The 6,574-nt window shown below is 34.8% G+C and overlaps 1 long non-coding RNA gene across 1 annotated transcript; it reads right to left on the bottom strand.

Annotated features, from left to right (window-relative positions):
* Window positions 1-3,660: 3,660 nt before the first annotated feature.
* LOC113080257 (uncharacterized) lies at window positions 3,661-5,380 on the bottom strand. Its single transcript, XR_003281825.1, has 2 exons — window positions 5,138-5,380; window positions 3,661-3,998 (listed from the first exon to the last, which is right to left on the bottom strand). It is a non-coding gene; the product is annotated as an uncharacterized LOC113080257 (long non-coding RNA).
* Window positions 5,381-6,574: the final 1,194 nt, after the last annotated feature.

The raw sequence follows: 6,574 nt of genomic DNA, 5'->3' as shown, positions 1-6,574 counted from the left end.
ATACCGAACTATAAAAGACGTGATTGGATAATGATGAAGGTAATTAGTGATGAAGTGATTGAGTCTTCCTGGCAGAACCTAGGCTAAAGCTTCCATTTCTTTGTAAGTTGGCAAATAAGCAGGGGATCAAATAAATATATTCCCCAATGTAGTACAGTGGTTAGTAATTTACTTTTTGTTAAAATTACACATACTTAAACCCCTATAAAATAATATGATCAAAAGTTATGGTAGCATTTTTCCATTACTTTATCAAATTATTATTATTATTTTTCACTTTATGTTATGCAAAACTCAACTCAACTGTTTAAAAGCCAGTTTAATATAATTTAATTTGGTGTAGAAACATATTTCAGTAGTAAGTAAGTTTCACAAACAATTATAAAAACAGCAATGAAATACACAGAAGTTGATGTACAATTTTGTAGAAAAATTTTAATAGTATTTTCTTGTAAAACATAACAATCATTTTTATTTTATTTACAACTTAGAAAACAACATCCAATTGCAGAGTGGCATCCAAAATACTGAGACTACTAGACTTGTTTATATTTTTTTATATTTTGAATTAACTTTTATTTTCACAGTTTCACATTTCATATTAATTTCAGTTTAAGTTTTTGTGCTTGTTTTTACTATTTCTATAGCCTTTACTTTTCCCCAATTTAATTTATTTTTATTCCAGTTTAATTTCACTTCTGACCATATTAAAATGTAATTTCATATGTTTTTTTTCCATATTTCTTTATTATTTTTATTTATATTTTATTTATTTTTTTTGTTTAGGTTTTAGTTTTGTGCTTTATTGGAATTGTTATATTTGTATAATTAATTTAATACTGTATGTCTATTAAGGTTTAATTTTTATTCCAGATTTTGTTTTAAATAGATTTTATTTCATCTTTTATTATTATTATTATTTTTTACAGTATAGCTCAAATTTGAAGACACTGTTGAATTAACTTTTTTTTATATAAAGCTTTTTAATCTTTATTTTAAGCTAACAATTTACAATAAAGTAATTAACAACCACATAGTTATGGAGTGAGATTTATGCCAAAACCTCACACACACACAAAATGTGTTTTACTCACACCCAACGATTCACAAACAAACTCAGTGTGGTTTGCAAATACAAAACATCACTCACAAACTAATGCATTTTGTTCTGCAAATAAAAAACGTAGCTATCAAACAAATACAGTACGTTTTACATATACAAAGAAACGTATGTCTTCAATGACAAAAATATCTTCCAAGCACAAACTTAAATCTTTCAAGTACAAAACAAAATCCTTCAAATACAAAACAAAATCCTTCAAGTACAAAACAAAATCCTTCAAGTACAAAACAAAATCCTTCAAGTACAAAACAAAATTCTACAAGTACGAAAAACAGTCACGTGACTTTTGGCACAAATTTTCCGCCTTGCTGATCCGCACGCAAATGCATTCAGATCCACACACATGCTAGTAAACGGTCATGTAATTCGCACTCCACAACAGCGGGTGGCGCTGTTAGCGACTTGCTTGGCGCCGCCACCGACATGGAAACAGGAGAGAACAAGAAACGCTAGCGTGAGGGACGTTTTGAACACGATGAGCGGCCAACAGGTGAGTTTCCAGTCATTGCTGGTGAAAAATCAGCCTGAAGGGGTTGTTATTCGCTATAACAACCGCCTCGCTATACACGATCTCACTTATTACATTGCTACCTACAAAATAAATAAATAATTTGACAAAATTTATTGATTTTAAAAACGATTGTATTGCTTCCGCTAAAGAAAATAGTCCGTTCCGCGTCCATATCAACGGTCTGTTTATCATGGCAAGGGTGTGTTTAGACCTGCAAATCAACCCTGGTCTTCTCCTGCTAGTTTCTAATAGAATATAGAGGCTTTATTCCATGTCAAATCAGTCAGAATCCAGGAAAGTGGTTGCAGCAACATCTCAGATGAAGAGTTTTTCTATATTATCTTTGGGTCCCAAAACCAAGGCCTGTAAAAATATTCATATTTTTTTGTCAGTCCTTGAGATTGTCATTTTTATAGCATCAAAAACACTATCAGAGAACCATGTTTGGGCATTAATATCTTAAAGTGTTATTCATAGCCTCACCGAACTTTGCAGGATGGAAGACAAACATGTTCTTAGTATAACTGAACCAAAGTTTGTACTGCATGTCTATTGAGATTCTACAAGACCCTAGACTGGGGTAAATGGCTAAACCCCTGGTACTGAGGGTATTATAAACTCATTTTCTGCATCCATATGATATCAATCATTACATTTTCTTAATTGTAATCATAATCATGTGTCATTATTTGAGGTCTCTATCACTAATGATATGTAATAATTGATAGCCTGATTGCACTGTAAGTTGCTTTGGATAAAAGTGTCTGCTAAATGCATGAATTTAATTTAAATTAAATTTTAATTTAATTTAAATTTAATGGTCATGAAGATATTAAGAATGAACCAAAGTGTAGTTTTTGGTTATTTTACTGGCCATGTTCAGTTACACCAGTGTTTTTGACCTCATCCATTTTTCCTCTTTTTCCCTCTCTCTAGGAACTGCTTGCACAAACAATGTTAGAGAGAATCCACACACGGCTCCAGCATATTGTCTGTCAGCAACCCCTTGACCTGGATTACCTTGAATGAAGTGTTTTCAGGAGGCTGTTCTATTTAGTGCTGCCTCTAACCAGGTTCTCATCCCAAAAGGCATTTTAGATGCACTCACAGAGCTGCACAAGTTGGTTAAAGGCGCGGTCACACTAGACTTTAAACGTGCAAAAATATTTCGGACACTGCTGCGAATATGGGCGGGAGCAATAAAACGGTCTTTCCTCAATTATCACAACATGGATTAATATGTGCTTGTACTGTGTCTTTTGCGACGGCGTCGAAAGCGTCTTATTATATTGTACTCCCCATCTCTCTCTCTCTTTATAAATATATACACCCTAAGCAATAAAAAATTACAAAACATCCACATTCAAATGTATCATCTGTTCCTGTTGACACTACAAACCATGCAGATACTTTATTTTATTTTTTATAATCTTTTAAATCTGTATTATATAAAATAGGACGCTGCGCTACAACTAAAGTTATATAGCGCTTCCTTCATTTTTGAATTTCTGTACAGAGAGGTCACGCAGTGACGTATCGATCTTCTACTGGTCCCACATCTTCACGTGATACGAATTCGTAGGTCAGAGTTCACCAAACTTAAACTTTGGAATGCAGCAAAATGCGGAATTTTTCGCATGAGCTTGCGTTTCCGGTCTGACGCATTCGCATGCGTATGAATGGAAGTCAATGGAGAGAAAAGTGCAGTGTGACCGCCCTATAAGAAACAGAAAATTAGGTCCCCATAGTAAAAAAAAAAGAGAGAAAGATTTTTTTTTTTTTTGGTTGTTCCAACCCCCCAGATGTTTTAAGATTGTATTCACACTACAATAAAAAAAAATACAATCTACATGTGTTTGGTTTGAACATTCATTACAACATTAAGAGAGCTGAAAGTCTTAAAGTCCGCTGCTAGCACTGCTTGAGGAAAGCAATTCTTCCTGCTGCCGCTGGCAGTCCTAACATGGGGCATGTCTGCTGGTCTGATTTGATTAAACAGAGAAAAATCAAACATTAGACCACCTCACTGATTCAGAAATATTTATTTGTGTAACTGTAACATCTTACAAACCAGTTATTAGCAGGGGCACTGTTCTGTAAATAAGTGTTCTTTTTGTATTTGTGCTGCATTATCATTGAATCAGGTCCTTTGCTGAGTACATTTTACGGTAAGCTTAGTAAGTGCTGGAAATACTCCACAGTAAGTAAGTAGATGTCTGAGCCATGTGATTGGGAGTGTCCCAGGGGATTTATGGCTGCCCTTAGTGCTGCCATCTGTTCATCACTCAGTACATCGCCCATCTCAGGAACAGTCACATCAGGCAGGCCACTGTCCTCCCAGTCCAAATGTGGAAGGTACAATACCTGAAAAGACATGTAAAGTGTTTATGTGGTTCTCAAACATTTTTACATCAAGGACCCGGACCACATTTGATAACATTTTGTAACAAACTCCAAAAAAACACAATATTAATTCTGAGACTGAATAACATTACTTTCTTTGTCAATGTATGTTCAAATTAATGTCAATGGGATGCATTTTTTGGTAAAATTTATAAAGAAGTTTGTGGAAAAATAGTCTATTTCTAGAAAAAGTCAGAATTAAAAAGTTGTATGTATTTATATATACCCCTCCTTGAACCTCCCTCAAGGACCAGTGCCAAACCCATTGCCAAGTTTATTCTTACTGATTGAATATACTTTAATTCAAATAAAATCTTTGCACCTACTTCATACGTATAGTTCTTTTTAGCAAGGGTTAAGGGTTATTAACAAGCAGGTTATGTCCTAATTTTCAGCTTTAAAAAAATGCAGCACCCATGTATGCTGACAGCCTGCTGGTATGATATGGATGCAGAAAATGAGTTTATAATACCCTCAGTATCAGGGGTTTAGCCATTTACCCCAGTCTAGGGTCTTGTAGAATCTCAATAGACATGCAGTACAAACTTTGGTTCAGTTATACTAAGAACATGTTTGTCTTCCATCCTGCAAAGTTCGGTGAGGCTATGAATAACACTTTAAGATATTAATGCCCAAACATGGTTCTCTGATAGTGTTTTTGATGCTATAAAAATGACAATCTCAAGGACTGACAAAAAATATGAATATTTTTACAGGCCTTGGTTTTGGGACCCAAAGATAATATAGAAAAACTCTTCATCTGAGATGTTGCTGCAACCACTTTCCTGGATTCTGACTGATTTGACATGGAATAAAGCCTCTATATTCTATTAGAAACTAGCAGGAGAAGACCAGGGTTGATTTGCAGGTCTAAACACACCCTTGCCATGATAAACAGACCGTTGATATGGACGCGGAACGGACTATTTTCTTTAGCGGAAGCAATACAATCGTTTTTAAAATCAATAAATTTTGTCAAATTATTTATTTATTTTGTAGGTAGCAATGTAATAAGTGGGATCGTGTATAGCGAGGCGGTTGTTATAGCGAATAACAACCCCTTCAGGCTGATTTTTCACCAGCAATGACTGGAAACTCACCTGTTGGCCGCTCATCGTGTTCAAAACGTCCCTCACGCTAGCGTTTCTTGTTCTCTCCTGTTTCCATGTCGGTGGCGGCGCCAAGCAAGTCGCTAACAGCGCCACCCGCTGTTGTGGAGTGCGAATTACATGACAGTTTACTAGCATGTGTGTGGATCTGAAGGCATTTGCGTGCGGATCAGCAAGGCGGAAAATTTGTGCCAAAAGTCACGTGACTGTTTTTCGTACTTGAAGGATTTTGTTTTGTACTTGAAGGATTTTGTTTTGTACTTGAAGGATTTTGTTTTGTATTTGAAGGATTTTGTTTTGTACTTGAAAGATTTAAGTTTGTACTTGGAAGATATTTTTGTCATTGAAGACATACGTTTCTTTGTATATGTAAAACGTACTGTATTTGTTTGATAGCTACGTTTTTTATTTGCAGAACAAAATGCATGAACTTACCCTTTAAATGATGTTTATTTGTTCTGTTATCTAAAAGAGCAGTTGTGTGTGTGTGTGTGTGTGTGTGTGTATGTGTGTGTGTGTCTCCAGGGGTTAAATTGGGCCGGTATGATTCTCTCTTTCTCTCAGACATTTGTTCCAACTGGCTTTTCGGCCCACTCTCCGTTCCAGTGAAATCACAAAATAAGAAGCAACCAAAATACTCCCACATTTGTAATATACAGCCACCGATGCGCATGATTACATGATTTCAGCACAGAAGTTGTGTTTCTTTGGGATGGTACAGGTAATGTCATATCTTCTTTAGGACACCATGAACACCACAGCCTAGATGTTACACCTGTGAACTTTTTTAGCTAAAACTAAAATAGGATGCCTGATGAAGATCATACGATCGAAACGTTGCTATTAAAGTATTTCTTTTATTGTTTTGCCAGTTGATAGTGTGCAGGATTTTCTTGTTTTCTCAGCTAAAACTAAAATAAAATATAAATATTAGATGATGAAATGTTTACACTATGTGGAAATTAGAAATGTTGTCTTGGCAGCTAACTAAATAAGTTTAAGCAGTACAATTAACTGGAAAGACTGGAAGTAAACACTGAACAAGGAAAATACATAAATAAAAGCTCATTCAAAATATTAATAAAAATAATAATATATAAATTATACAAATATAACACTGGTGAATGTCCGGTTTCAAGTTTTAGTATGTGTTTTCCCATTTCTCTCTTCCTATGGCCATGCATGAGTTGTAGATGAAGTTCTTGGCAACACTTTGGTATAGGGACTGATGCTCACTACTAACTAGTTGCTAATTAGCCTCATATTACTAACATATTGGCTGTTTATTAATACTTATAAAGCACATACAGTATTATACAAGATGACTATATTTTAGATTCCTTTTTAGATCCCTTAACCCAACCTCATATTTGAACTTAACAACTATATTACTAACTATTAATAAGCAGAAGATTTGGAGAACTGGTC

Source organism: Carassius auratus, unplaced genomic scaffold, assembly GCF_003368295.1.
Source record: "Carassius auratus strain Wakin unplaced genomic scaffold, ASM336829v1 scaf_tig00030555, whole genome shotgun sequence".
In the NCBI taxonomy this organism is placed as follows: domain Eukaryota; kingdom Metazoa; phylum Chordata; class Actinopteri; order Cypriniformes; family Cyprinidae; genus Carassius; species Carassius auratus.
Note: the sequence above shows the minus strand (reverse complement) of the source record. Positions and strands in the feature narration are given on the sequence as shown.